At 41.0% G+C, this 14,512-nt stretch overlaps 1 non-coding gene across 1 annotated transcript; it reads left to right on the forward strand.

Annotated features, from left to right (window-relative positions):
• The first annotated feature begins 2,790 nt into the window (after nt 1–2,790).
• Nucleotides 2,791–2,898, forward strand: LOC133793036 (small nucleolar RNA R71). The gene has a single exon (XR_009874500.1). It is a non-coding gene; the product is annotated as a small nucleolar RNA R71 (small nucleolar RNA).
• Nucleotides 2,899–14,512: the final 11,614 nt, after the last annotated feature.

The following is a 14,512-nucleotide window of genomic DNA, read 5'->3' on the forward strand; positions in this document are numbered from 1 at the left end:
ATTACTGGAATAATTGTGATTTAATGAGTAATTATATGTTTAATGATGCTTATATGATAATTGATTATATTATGTGGTAATATGATATGTGATATATGCGAGAACCACATTATGATGTGGATAAATCTGCAGCCGGCGACTCGAGGCGATCCTAGGGCTAGATAGCGGGAAAAGTCACAACGGGGTATTATAATTGACTTTGGGCAAGTCAGGGGTATTTTAAGTATCAGGTAGTGATTTAGACTATCGGGTGATGAAAATAAATAATTGGAGATATATTTGAGGTTAGGGTGTCTAGGCGGGAATATTGGGGGATTTTACCATTTCGGCCTCGGGGACGGTTCCGGTACCCCGAGCCCCGGGATTAACTTAATGGATAAGTTAGACTTAAGGAAGCCTTTAGAAGAAAAACACAAACCGACTAAGCATTTTCTCTCAGCTCACTTACACGCTCAAAGGAAACCAAGGAGAGAAAAACACAGAAAACTTAAGGGAGAAGCAAGTTGGAATTCTGAGATTTGTAGAGTGAATTTCGGAGTCTAGCTCAGGGGTTTAATCAAGGAACTGGAGCAAGATTTAAGGTAAGCATCTAACTCTATTTTCTGTGGTTGAATTATGAGTTTTAGCTGGGTTTTAGTTAAGTGCTGAAGCAAGTTTAGTTGTGATGTTCTAAGGCAGAATTAAGAAGGGAACTTGGGGACCTAGCTTGGCCACAGCTTGGTGAAGTGATTCTACAGCAAAGGTGAGTTCTAACTCCAAGTTTAGAGGTTCTAGATTGTGTTTGAGTGGCTGTTTTGGGTGTTTGTAGCACTTGGGTTTCAGAAATGGAAAGGAGAGGATTAGAGTGTGATAGACTGTGTTTTCTTGGGAATTATGTTGCTTAGATCATGTTAAAGAAGTTGGGAGTTAATTGGTTTTGAGTTGGGGGCTTTGAGATATCTTAAGGTGAGGTTTAGAGATTGAAAATGGTGGTTTTTTCTGGGTTCGAAGGGTCGGGCCGCGACATGGTTCTTGGTGAGCCGCGACCCTTCAAGGTTGTTGCATGCTGAGGAAGGAGGGCGGGCCGCGGCATGGTCCAAGAAATGTCGCGGCCCTTACCTGTTTTTTTGCCTTGGATGGCTCTGTTTGGGGGCCATGACGCGACATGGGTGGCCTATGCCGCGGCGCTTAAGGGATTTTGGGATTTTAAGATTTTAGGCTTGGGAATTTAACCTAGGGTTCTCGGGGTTGAGTCTTTTACCATATTTGGTGAAGTTCAATGTTCCGAGTACTAGAGCTTGGCTTGGAAGCTCATTTAAGGTTTTTAATGGTGTCTTTCTTCATGGTTGTGAATAGGTGTTAAGCTAAGGCTCGAGGATCGGATCGCGCTCAAGGAGTATCGCCCGTAACTAACTCATCTGAAAGCTAAAGGTAAGAAAACTGCACCTGGTTGATTATATGAGACAGGACTAAGGGCTCCCTATTGTAAAAGCTTGAAAGGATGGTATTATGCCATGCAAGCCATTTAGTGAACCAACGGCCTAAGGGTGCCAAGGGTCTCACTAGCGCACAGGGCGCGGCTCGGCCACTGGTAGCCGAGGACAGCTTATTATGCACTAAGGTTGGTTTAAGCGGGCCAGAGTCAGTGGGTTAAACAGAGGGTGCGGCCTAAGTCGTCGGCTCTGATTATTATGTGATATGAGCAGTATATGTGGTAGAATGTATCTTGTATTGGATTGTATATGCTGATTATCTGCTGTGGACTATCTAGTGAGTATACATGCATATAGAGCTATTTGTCTGTTATTATTGTTTGAGTTATCTGTGATGTTTTCTTGCTGGGCCTTGGCTCACGGGTGCTACGTAGTGCAGGTAAAGGCAAGGGCAAGTTAGATCAGCCCTGACTGGAGAGCTCGACGAGCGGAATGTACATAGCCAGGTGCTCGGCCGCCATGGTTGAGGTCTAGGCAAGGACATGGAACCTAAAGATTGTCTGTTTTGCCTTAGTATGGCTAGTGAATACTTATGTACTTTTGGAAGTCTGTAAACTTATTTTAACTTTGTGTTTATGGGATCCCTTTTTTATTACAGTTTAAATATATGAAATGAGTCTTTTGAGACCGAAACCTTTTTAACCATAGATCTTACATGTCTAGTGACACGTTTTCAAATCAATGACTTGACTAGCCAGTCCTGCACCTTTATAAGTACACAGTGTAGCGGTCTTGGCTATCCAGGGCGTTACAGTTAATGAGAAGAAGAAGCTTCTTGTGGTGCTGAAACTAGCACTGCTGATACTGCTATTGGAATGAAGGTCGTTGGCCTTGATTATTTCTCCATGAGAAATTTGGGTGATTTCTCCATCCAATATTAAAAGAGTTGGAGAAAGGATTGTTACAACGCCTCTAAAAATTGCCTATGGCTTGAACATGAGGCTACTCCATCGAACCATTAGGATGAGAATCAATTGCTTTACATTGATCAAAGGAGTGAGGACTCCCACAAATTTCATACCCTGTTTGCTTCTGGATGGCATTAGCTGACACAGTACTCTGCTGCAACTGCTTAGTCAATGAAGCAACTTGAGCAGTCAATGTTGTTATAACATCTAATTCATGTACACCAGTTACATTTCTGTTTCTCTCCCCTTCAGCAGGCCATTGATAATTATTCATGGCCATTTCCTCCAATAGCTCATATGCTTTAGTAGCATTTATACTTATAAAATCTCAATCTGCTGCAGCATCTATTATTGTGTGCGTAGTACCACACAATCCGTTGTAAAAATTGTGGACTAACATCCACTTTTCTATCCCATGATGATGACATTTTCTCAGCAACTCCTTGAACCTTTCCCATGCATCATACAAGGATTCTCCATCATTCTGAAGGAAATTGTTTATCTCATCCCCTAATCTTGCAATTTTGGCTGGAGGAAAGAACTTATCAAGGAATTTATGAGCTAGCTCTTCCCATGTGTTGATGGAATTGGATTGAAGGGAGTTCAACCAACTTTTGACCGTGTCGTACAACGAGAATGGGAATAACCTTAGGTAAATGGCATCGTCACTTACCCCATTGTATTTGAAAGTAGCACATAGCTCTAGAAAATTAGCTAAGTGCATAATAGGATCTTCTATGGGGAGTCCGCCAAATTGCACTGTGGACTGGACCATTTGGAGGATCGCTAGCTTTATTTTAAAATTATTGGCAGCAACAGCTGGTGCCCTTATGCATGTTTGTATTCCTGTGATGGTAGGAAGTACATTATCTCTGAGTGCACGTGCATCTTGGCCTTGTCCCTGAGCAGCAGCAGCATTACCCTCATTATCACCCATATTGTTCTCTGCTTTCTTTGTTCTTCGGTTCTGCTTCCAAGTTCTCTCAATCTCTGGATTTATAGGAAATAAATTGTGAGCTCCTCTTCTACTGCGCATATAATAATGGTGCTTGAAATAAAGATCACAAAGTGCACACAAAGCATATTAGAACAACTAATCACGTAACAAGCCAAATTAGAAATAAAATTAACTGTTATGATATTGATACTATTTCAGTCCTCTGGCAACGGCGCCAAAAACTTGTTGCGAAATTTAAGCTACGCAAATATACGCAATTGCAATGTAGTAATATTTGGTAAATCCGATTATCATATTATGGAGACTGAATTATCAATTACCAATAATTAATTTCTAATCTCTATTTAGTTAACAAATAGTGAATTAGGGAATTTAATCTCCTCTTCTATCCACTCTACTATTTCATTCATGCTAGATTCCATAATCACTTTTCTTATTAAGATAGCAAGTTTAAAAAAGAATTTTATATTCAGATTAAGATATATAATATTTGACCTAGAGATAAATTTTCTATATTTCGATTAAAAATCACATCTAAGAAACATTAAGATCAAACACTAAAAAAACTACATAAATTATATTGATGCTCTCGTTCAATATTGAAATCTATGTCCAATCAATTATAGCATGTTTAAATCTCACCTTTCAGATTTTGACTCAAACTCATATGGGTTATGTAAAAGATGGCCAATCAATCACATATAATAACCACAAATTGAAAGGGTATTAAAGAAGAAGAAAGAAATATAAAATTTGCATTAAATCACAGTAAAGTTTCAAGACATTCAGTTAAAAATCCTAAGAATAAAATTAGTTCATCAACATGGCGAAGAAATCCATAATACTAGAGGTTAACATAAAGAAAATTAAAGGAGAAGAAAAAATAATTATAGATTCAATCTCTGAAATTGCTCCCAAAATGTTCTCCTTGCCTCGTCTGATGAAAAATCAGCATCCCCACCACACCCAGTCTCCCCTATATTAACAACCCTAATGAATTTTTATGAAAAGACCTTTTTACCCCACTCAAAATGCTTGTTTTTGTCATTTGTATCGACAATAGCGCAGGGGCGCTTGGGAAGCAACGTTGGTGCACTTTTTCCTGGGCTGAATCTCTTCTCTATATTTTCATAGTGTAGAGGTGCTACAACATAGCGCTGATGCGCTTCAACAACTAACTTTAATCTTCAATAAACTTCCAAAAATTGCTCCAAAATCTCCAACACCACCCATCAACAAGCCTCGAGGCCATAATCACCTCAATGACCAAATTCAACATTCTTTGACAAAATTTTCTTTTTGTTTCACTCAATCTCATATGCCAAATAATAACACCTAAAACAAGAAGAAACTAGCATAATTATGTACAAAACAAAATTAATTACCTCTAACTTGTCCTAAAACAAACACAATAAAGCGAGTCAAACACTCGCTTATCAGCAGATGTATTGAGTCGAAAAGGTCTAGGATAGTTATTTAGCTTGAAGCATATATCAAAGGAGTTGGTAGAGGAGATGACTAGAGCAGGGATAGAGCGTATGGTGGGCTAGTTATTTACATCACCTTACAGTCTACTCTTCTAGAAAGAATTAAAGAAGGTCAGTTGAATGATCCTCAATTGAGGAGGCACAGAGAGGATGTCCTAGCTGGAGTGGTTAAGGACTATACTGTTTCAAAGATGGGTTTATTGAGGTACATGAGCGGATTTTTGTTCCGATGGACTCTGCTATCAGACAAGAGATTTTGGATGAATATCACACTACACCCTATTCGCTCCATCAAGGCACCACGAAGATGTATCAGGATTTGAAATCGCTATATTGGTGGCCTGGTATGAAGAAAGATGTGATTGAATATGTGACTAAGTGCCTAACGTGTCAGCAGGTGAAAGTTGAACACCAGAGACCAGAAGGGCTACTACAACCTTTAGATATTCCTGAGTGGAAGTGGGAGGACTTTACTATGGACTTCATAGTTGGGTTACCCAGGACAGTGGGTCATTATGATTCAGTGTGGGTTATTGTGGATAGTTATAATAAGTAAGTTCACTTTCTACCAGTGAGAACAAACTTTGCAGTGGATCAGTACGCTGATCTCTAAGTGAAAAGGATTGCACGCCTTCATAGAGCTCCTAGGTTTATTTTCTCAAATCGAGACCCCATCTTTACTTCTAATTTTTGGGGAAGTCTGCGGAAGGCTATGGGTACATGTAACGTCCCAATTTCCCTAATAAGGCTTAGTGCCTTGATTGGGGGGCTAGGAGGGAAATAATTGATATAATATCACTATGTTTGCATGTTTAGGTGTATTAAGCATGCATGGGGATTGTTTTTTATTAGAAGGGCATTTTCATAATTTTGATCCGTTAAGGGCATATTTGTAAATATATGTGTTTTATGATTGAGACCACATTATTATGTGAATATATTTGGGTTATTCGGCACGAGGCGATCCTGTGAGAAAGTTATCAGTTTAGTCACAACGGGGTCAAATACCCAGCTCGGGGTGAGCCCAGTGGTATTTTGGTAATTTATTACATTACCGAGATTTATCGAGTAATGGGAAATTATTTGGTGATTACTCGAGGATATTGGAATTAACTAGGAAATTATGAGGTGTTATTTGACATTGGCCAGAAATGGTGGCAAAGACAATTTTACCCTTGAGGACATTAAAGAGATGAGGTTAGGGTGAGGGGACATTTCGGTCATTTCTTGCCATAAGATGACCTAGGCTACTGGAAGCCTTTAGAAAATAAAAGAACAGACTCTCCAAATTGCTCTCCTCTTTCTCTCTCTCGTTACTCTTTTGCACCCTTGTAATTGGGGTTGAGTTCTAGAATTTTTGGAGTGAAATCCTTGATTTTAAAGCTTGGAGAAGAAGTAATTGGGCTTAGGGTGCAGCTTAAGGTCGAATCATCCAGCTGAGGTAACATTTTTGTCACTTAATCTCTGAGTTTTCCCTTGTTCATGGTCTGTTCTTGTGTTTTAGAACTCAAGGGTTGAATTTTGATTTGTTGGATATTTTGTTAAGTTTAGGGCTAGGTTTTGATGTTTATAGTGTATAAATGATGTTTCGAGATTCAATTATGGGGTTGGTTATTATTTGGAGTAAATTTTGTGGGTTTTGGCTCAGAGAAAAGCTTCGAAAATCTGGGTTCGTGGGGTTGCACTGTGGCGTTGTTCTTGGAGCGCCGTGGCCCACATGAACTCAGAGGTTAATGTGGTTCTTTAAATCATCTTGGCGTCGCGGCATGTGTCTGAGGAAAATAAATTGGGGGCTTTTGACTTGTAGCGCGTCGTGGCCCTAGAGGGCTTGAGCCGCGGCTAAAATTGAGGAAAATGGCTAGCTTAGGTTTTGAGTTACAGGGGCTCAAACCTAAGGGCTCAAGAAGAATTCTATTACATGGTTTAGTAGAATTCGAGGTCCCGGAGGCTAGGACTCAGTCCAGAAGCCTTTATTCGCTCGTTGTTGATGGATATCATTTGTTGTGGTTGTGACTAGGGTACCGCTAGTGTAACATCCGAAATTTGCTAATAAGGCTTGGTGCCTTGATTAGCGTGTCGAGAGGGTAATAATTGATTTAATTGTATTATTACATGGTTAATCATGATATATGTGTATCACTATTTGATTGTTTGTGTTATGTTATGATATGACTAGATATACATGTTTAGGTGTATTCAATATGCATGTGGGCCCGTTTTGGTTAACAAGGGGCATATTTGTAATTTTGGCCCGTTAAGGGCATACATGTAATTATGTGTTTGCTGTGACTGAGACCACATTATTATGTGGGTATATTTGTGATATTGGGCTCGAGGCGGTCCTAGTGAGCAGATTAGCGCAATAGCCACAGCGGGGTCAAATACCCGGCTGGGGGTGAGCCTAAGGGTATTTTGGGAACGTAGTGTGTATTCGAGGTTGATCGGGTAACGGGTAGTTATTTAGCGGTTATTTAGGTATGCCAGGATTAATTGATGATTTATAGGACTACTCGAGGAATTAGCGGGAATGTGGCAAATGACGGGTTTGCCCTTTGAGGCATTAAAGTGCTAAGAATTGACCTAGGGGCATTTTGATCATTTTTGGTGCCAAGGGATAGGCTTAGTTAGGCTCTAGACTTCACAAGGAATCTTCAGGAAGCAAGGAAATAGAAGGAACTCAGCTCTCTCTCTCTCTTTTTCTCTTGTGTATCCCCTCTCTCCAAGGCTTGGGAGGCTTTGGAATTTTTGAACAAGAAGCTTTGAAATTTGAGGTTGAGAATTGGGGAATCAAAGCTAGGAGCAGGATAGGGGACAGTTGAGGATCAAAATTATTATTGAGGTAAGGTTTTAAACGTTGTTCTGTTGAATTTCTGATTGGTTTTGGATATTCTTAAGAATGTTAGTAAGCTTCTGATTCTTGAGGTTTGTGGGGTTTTGGGTGCATTTCAATGTTGTTTTATGGTAAGGATGGGTTGTATTACTGATCTATGGCTAGGCTTAGGCTTGTTAATGGGTGGAAATTGTGTTTGGAAAGGTTCTACCTCGGGGAAAATTCAGGAAAAGCTGGGGAAAAACTGGGTTTGCAGGGCCGCGTTGCGGCGCGGCGCTGTTCTTAAGTGTCGCGGTGCTGGGCAGGGCGGTCCGCGGTGCGTGTCCAGATAAATGTCTAAGTTTTCTCTCTGACTTGTAGAGGGTTGCGGCACCTCTGAGGAGGGTCGTAACTCAAATAGAGAATGTGGGCCAATTAGGGTTTTAAGGCTCGGAATTAGGGATCGTGCTCAGGATCACCTTATATTGTCAGCTCGGGACTCAAGGTAAGAAAATTGTTTGTGCCCGTAGAGCATAGCATGGCCCGATTATTTGTGCTTGTATTATGCTTAGTGTTATGTATAGATGGTTTCAACTATTGTGTTATGCATGTGATGTGATTGATCGGCATTGGTCGGGATCGGAAAAGGTCAGAATCGACAATAAGCATGTTGAATGCAGGCCGCCATGGCATGGTCATCTAAAGGTGTTGTACTCACCCGCTTGGTTAGGATTGTGAACTTGGTGCCTGGTAATGCACCATGATCAACTTAGGTCGTTGTTGCAAATTGTTTGTTTTGTTTGTTTAATTATGCAATTATCGAAATGAATTTTTATATGCTATGCTAGTAAAGTTTCTTGTTGGGGCTTGGCTCATGGGTGCTCTATGGTGTAGGTAAGGGCAAGGGAAAGGTTAACCAAGCATGAGTTGGAGGGCATGGAGTGGTGCGTACATGTTTGGCCTACCTACCCACCACAGCTGGGATAGTTTTGAGGAACGCCATGTAAATGTCTGATTTTGTCGCCTAGGTCGACTGTATAAGACTTTTGAGTTGTAAAATAATTTTTAAACAATATTTTGGGATCCCAATGTAACTCTTTTATGATCTTAATAAATGTCCAAACCTTTTATATTTAAGTTTCATTAAATGAGTCTTTACATTAATTTAATCACACTTTTGAGTCTAACACCTCGATTAGCAAGTCAAATACACATTTTAAAATCACATGGTAACAACTCTAAGGCACTAGGGCGTTACAACTTTGTATCAATGCATGCCAAGGTTTATGGTTCCTACAGATTGTCCGAACATATATGCTCGTTGCCAGAGACAAGCTCGACTCAAGGTTTGTCGATATTTAGTGAAATACTTGTCTAATTGCTTATCTGAATTGCCTATCTGTCTGTTGATATATGTAGAGAATGATGAGTATATATAATGTTAGGGCATGGCCCCTTTGATTGTTATATGATTATGTTGTGTGTGCATCGTGTTGGTTTAATATTTAGGTTTGATCGGTTGAACTGGGATGGTTTCTTTGAATGTTTTTATCGTGCCTGATGTGCGGTGTTATTTAATGCAAGCATTTTGAAGTTATGCCTCGACGATCAAACCGATTTTGAGACAATATGGTCGAAGATAACAACCATGGCCAGGACCCTCCACCTGCCCTATAGAACTAGCAACAGATGTTTGCAGAATTGTAAGCTAGACTTCAGAGAACTGAAGATGAACTTCGAGAGCTGAGATAACAGGCTCCTCCTCGGGATTGGATTACAGGATCCGTAGGCTGTGGTGCAAGTGCCAGCCTAGCCTGTGATGGACTATAGGTGGGAGCTTCTATACGAGAGGTTTAGAAAGCAGCACCCTCTCACCATTAAGGGCGGTCCAGACCCACTGCGAGCAGAGCAGTGGATGAACATGATTTCGTCTATATTGGATTTTAAGAGGGTGGAAGGAAACGAGAGGGTGGCTTGTGGTAGTTATATGTTGAGGGATGATGCCCGCATCTGGTGGGAAGTTGTGTCTCAGAGAGAGACGTGACCACTATCACTTGGGGTGAGTTTAGAGATGTTTTTAATGATAAGTACTATAGTATCGCAGTTCGAGCTGCAAAGGTAGATGAATTCACTAGGTTGAAGTTCGACCCTCCAACATAATGATTGTAACAGAGTATGCTTTGAAGTTTGACCAGTTGGCTAAGTTCGCACCAGATTTGGTGCCTACTGATATGGCAAGGAGAGATCGCTTTGTACGGGGGTTGAATGTCATGATAGCCTGGGATGTCAAGATAACATTGGATCCAAGGACTACCCTTATGCTCAAGTAGTGGAAAAAGCTCTTACTACTGAAGGTGCTGAAAACCAAATATGGAAGGAAGGCACTACAAGGCGTGATGCTCGAAGGATGGCTGAGGTAGTGGCCCAAGTGAGCAGAAGAGAAAGGCCTCAGATTCTTTTGTACCTTCTGGTCTAGATAGGAGGGCACGTGGTGCCTTTGGTGGCCGACAAGGTGGGGGAGAGAACTGGAGAAGCTACTCAGAGTGTGCACGATGCAAGCGATGCCATTTGGGAGATTGTAGAGTTAGAGTATGTTTCGTCTGTGGGAGTGCCAGTCATTTAAGAAAAGTCTGCCCATAAGTCAACAAGGAGGAACCAAAGATGAGCGACTGCCTCACTCCAGCCTTAGTGTATACCTTGACCCAGACTAAAGCTGAGGCTAGTCCCTCGGTCGTGACAGGTCAAATCTCTAGTGCTGGTTTTTTATTTACTGCATTGATTGATTCAGGAGCTGCTCATTCATTTGTATCTACTAGAGTGATAAACCATCTATGTCTACCTTGTGATCTGTACGCTAGGGGATTTAGAACTCTATTTCCATCTAGGGAACTGATAGTCTTTAGGAGGTGTGTTAAAGCGTTACCAGTAGAGATAGACAGAAGAGAGTTGTCTATGGATCTATTTGAACTGGTGATGGATGATTTTATATGATCATGGGGATGGATTGGTTAGCAAAGTATGGGGCGATGATAGACTACAAGCAAATGATGGTGACTTTTGATCCAGAAGGAGAGGAACCCTTCGTGTTTGTGAGGACGGTGAGTGGACCACAAGAAACTAGGATCTCTGCATTGAAAGTTAGTGACCTGTTGCAAGAAGGTTGCATAAGATTCCTATCAAACATAGTGGATACCTCTAGGGATGTTTCAGTTGGACCTAGTGAGACTAGGTTGGTGTGTGAGTTTCCCGATGTATTTTCAGTAGCCTTGCCAGGATTGGCATCGCACTGAGAGATCGAATTTGTCATAGAATTGGCCCTGGGAGCAAAACTAGTATCGAGGACACCTTATAGAATTTCTCCAACAAAGTTAAAGGAACTAAAGATTCAGTTGTAGGACTTACTGGATCTAGGATTCATTAGACCCAGCTTTTCATTGTGGGGTGCTCCAGTGCTATTTGTGAAGAAGAAGGATGGGTGCTTAAGGATGTGCGTCGATTATCGAGAGCTAAATAAGTTGACTATGAAGAATATGTACTCACTACCCAGGATTGATGATTTGTTTAGTCAGCTACAAGGGGAGACGATATTCTCTAAGATTGACCTTCGGTCTGGCTACCATCAATTGAGAATTAAGGAGGAGGATATACCAAAGACTTCATTCCATACGAGGTATGGACATTATGAATTCTTGGTCATGTCTTTTGGGTTAACAATGCCCCAGCAACCTTCATGGATTTGATGAATAGGGTATTCAGGGATTATTTGGATAAATTTGTAATTGTATTCATTGATGACATATTGGTGTACTCTCAATCAGAAGCAGAACACGAGCAACATCTCCGTTTGGTACTGCAGAGGTTGAGGGAGCATAAGTTGTATGCTAAGTTTAGTAAGTGAATTGGTTACCCCAAGTAACATTTCAGAGCCATATTGTGAGTAAGGAGGGATTATGGTGGACCAAACCAAGATAGAGACAATGAGGGTTTGACTGAGACCGAGTAGCTTCCTGGGATTAGCAGAATACCATCGGCAATTCATTGAGGGATTCTCCAGAATAGCAACACCACTGACTGAGCTGACACGTGAGCAGACAAAGTTTATCTAGACAGATAGATGTGAGAACAATTTCAAGGAGTTGAAGCGGCGATTGGTCACCGCTCCAGTACTGACTCTTCCATCAGATGAGGAAAAGTTTGTGGTCTACTGCGATGCTTCGAGGCAGAGTTTGCGTTGTGTGTTGCAAGCTGGAAAGGTGATAACCCATGAGTCTAGACAGCTGAAGGAGTATGAACAGAGGTATCCCACATATGATCTGGAACTGGCAGCGGTGGTATTCACACTGAAGGTGCGAAGGCACTACCTGTATGGAGAAAAGTGCGAAATATACACTGACCATAAAAGTTTGGAGTATTTCTTCACTCAAAAGGATTTGAATATGCACCAAAGGCGTTGGTTGGAGTTGGTAAAGGACTACGATTGTGAGATTTTGTATCATCCAGGAAAGGCCAATGTGGTGGCCGACACATTGAGTCGGAGGGGGCCAGGGCATTTGTTCAGTTTAGGAGAGATATCAGAAAAGCTAGCTGAAGAAATAACGAGAGCAGGAATTGAATTGGTAGTTGGTCAGCTAGCTAACAGCACTCTTCAGTCCACACTCCTTCAGAGAATTAGAGGAGCACAGAAGGAGGATCCTCAGTTGATGAAACACAGGGAGAATGTCTTAGCTGGATTGGATTAAGACTTTTCTATTTCATAGTCGGATCTGTTGAGATATAAAAATTGGATTTTCGTCCCCGTGGATGCTAGTATCAAGCGGGAGATTCTGGATGAGTCTCAGACCACTTGTTATTCTCTACACCCGGGTACGACAAAGATGTACCAAGATCTAAAGGCTCTGTATTGGTGGCCAGGAATGAAGAACAATGTGGTGGACTATGTGGCCAAGTGCTTAACCTATCGGTAGGTGAAGGCTGAACATCAAAGGCCAGCAAGATTGTTGCAACCTTTAGGGATTCCAGAGTGAAAGTGGGAAGATATTACCATGGACTCCGTGGTTGGATTGACAAGAATAGTGGGGCAACATGATTCTCTGTGGGTGATTGTGGATAAGAACACCAAATCGGCCCACTTTTTTCCTATTAGAACAAATTATACGGTGGATCAATATGTCAAGTTGTACGTGAGGGAGATTGTACGTCTCCATGGGGCTCCGAAATCGATAGTATCAGACAGGGACCCACCTTCACGTTAAATTTTTGGGAAAGCCTATAGAAGGCTATGGGCATGCAGTTGAGATTTAGTACAACCTATCATCCTTAGACAAATGGACATTCTAAGAGGACAATTCAAATACTACAGGACATGTTGCGGGCATGTGTGTTAGATTTTATGGGAACTTGGAGTAAGCATCTCCCTTTGATTGAGTTTTCTTATAATAACAGTTATCATGAAACTATCGGATTGGCTCCATACGAAATGTTGCATGGGAGGAAATGTAGATTGCCCATTCATTGGGATGGGATGGGTGAGAGAAAGTATTTAGGTCTTGAGGTAGTTCAGAGGACTAATAAGGCAATTGAGAAGATTAGAGCTTAAATGCTCGCCTCCCAAAGTAGAAAGAAGAGTTGCTCAAACTTGAAGCGTAGAAGTGTAGAGTTTAAAGTAGGTGATTATGTGTTTCCTGGAGTTTCTCCTTTGAGAGGAGTGAAATGATTTGGAGTGAAAGGAAAGTTATGTCCTAGGTTTGTTGGCCTCTTTGAGATTCTGGAACGAGTTAGAGAGGTGGTGTACAAATTAGCTATGCCTTCAGCTTTATCAGGGGTTCACAACATGTTTCATGTGTCTATGCTCTGGAAGTACGTATTATATCTTGCACATGTTTTGAGTTATGAACACCTAGAATTGGATCAACATTTGTCTTATGAGGAGAAACCAGTTCAGACCCTAGATAGAAAGGACAGAGTCTTATGAAGCAAGAATCTCAAATTTGTAAAGTAGAGGAGGCAACTTGGGAGCTTGAATCAGATATGCGAGATCGCATCCCGAACTATTCAGGTAAATTTCGAGGACAAAATTTCTGTAAGGATGGGATAGTTGTAACATCCCAAATTTGCTAATAAGGCTCGGTGCCTTAATTAGCGTGTCGGGAGGGCAATAATTGATTTGATTGTATTATTACGTGATTAATCATGATATATGTGTATCATTATTTGATTGCTTGAGTTATGTTATGTTATGTCAAGATATGCATGTTTAGGTGTATTAAATAAACATATTTGTAATTTTGGCCCGTTAAGGGCATAAATGTAATTATGTGTGTGTTGTGACTAAGACCACTTTATTATGTGCGTATATTTGCGATATTGGGCTCGCGGCAATCCTAGTGAGCAGATAAGCGAAATAGTCACAATGGGGTCAAATACCCAGCTCAGGGTGAGCCTAGGGGTATTTTGGGAACGTAGTGTGTATTCGAGGTTGATTGGGTAACGGGTAGTTATTTAGCGATTATTTGGGTATGCCTTGATTAATTGGGGATTTATAAGACTACTCGAGGAATTAGAGGGAATGTGACAAATGATGGGTTTACCCTCAGAGGCATTAAAGGTCTAAAAATTGACCTAGGATTTTGGTCAATTTCTTGCCAATGGATAGATTTAGTTAGGCTCTAGACATTAGTAGAACCTTGAGAAAGCAAGGAAATAGAAGGGACTCATCTCTCTCTCTCTCTCTCTTTCTCTCTCTCGTGTATCCCTCTCTTTTGAAGGCTTGGGAGAGAACTTGGTGCTTGGTAATGCACCTTGATCGGCTTAGGCCGCTGTTGCGAATTGTCTGTTCTATTTGTTTAATTATGCACTTATTAAAATGAATTGTTATATGC

The sequence above is a fragment of the Humulus lupulus genome, chromosome 7, assembly GCF_963169125.1.
Source record: "Humulus lupulus chromosome 7, drHumLupu1.1, whole genome shotgun sequence".
NCBI classification, from domain to species: domain Eukaryota; kingdom Viridiplantae; phylum Streptophyta; class Magnoliopsida; order Rosales; family Cannabaceae; genus Humulus; species Humulus lupulus.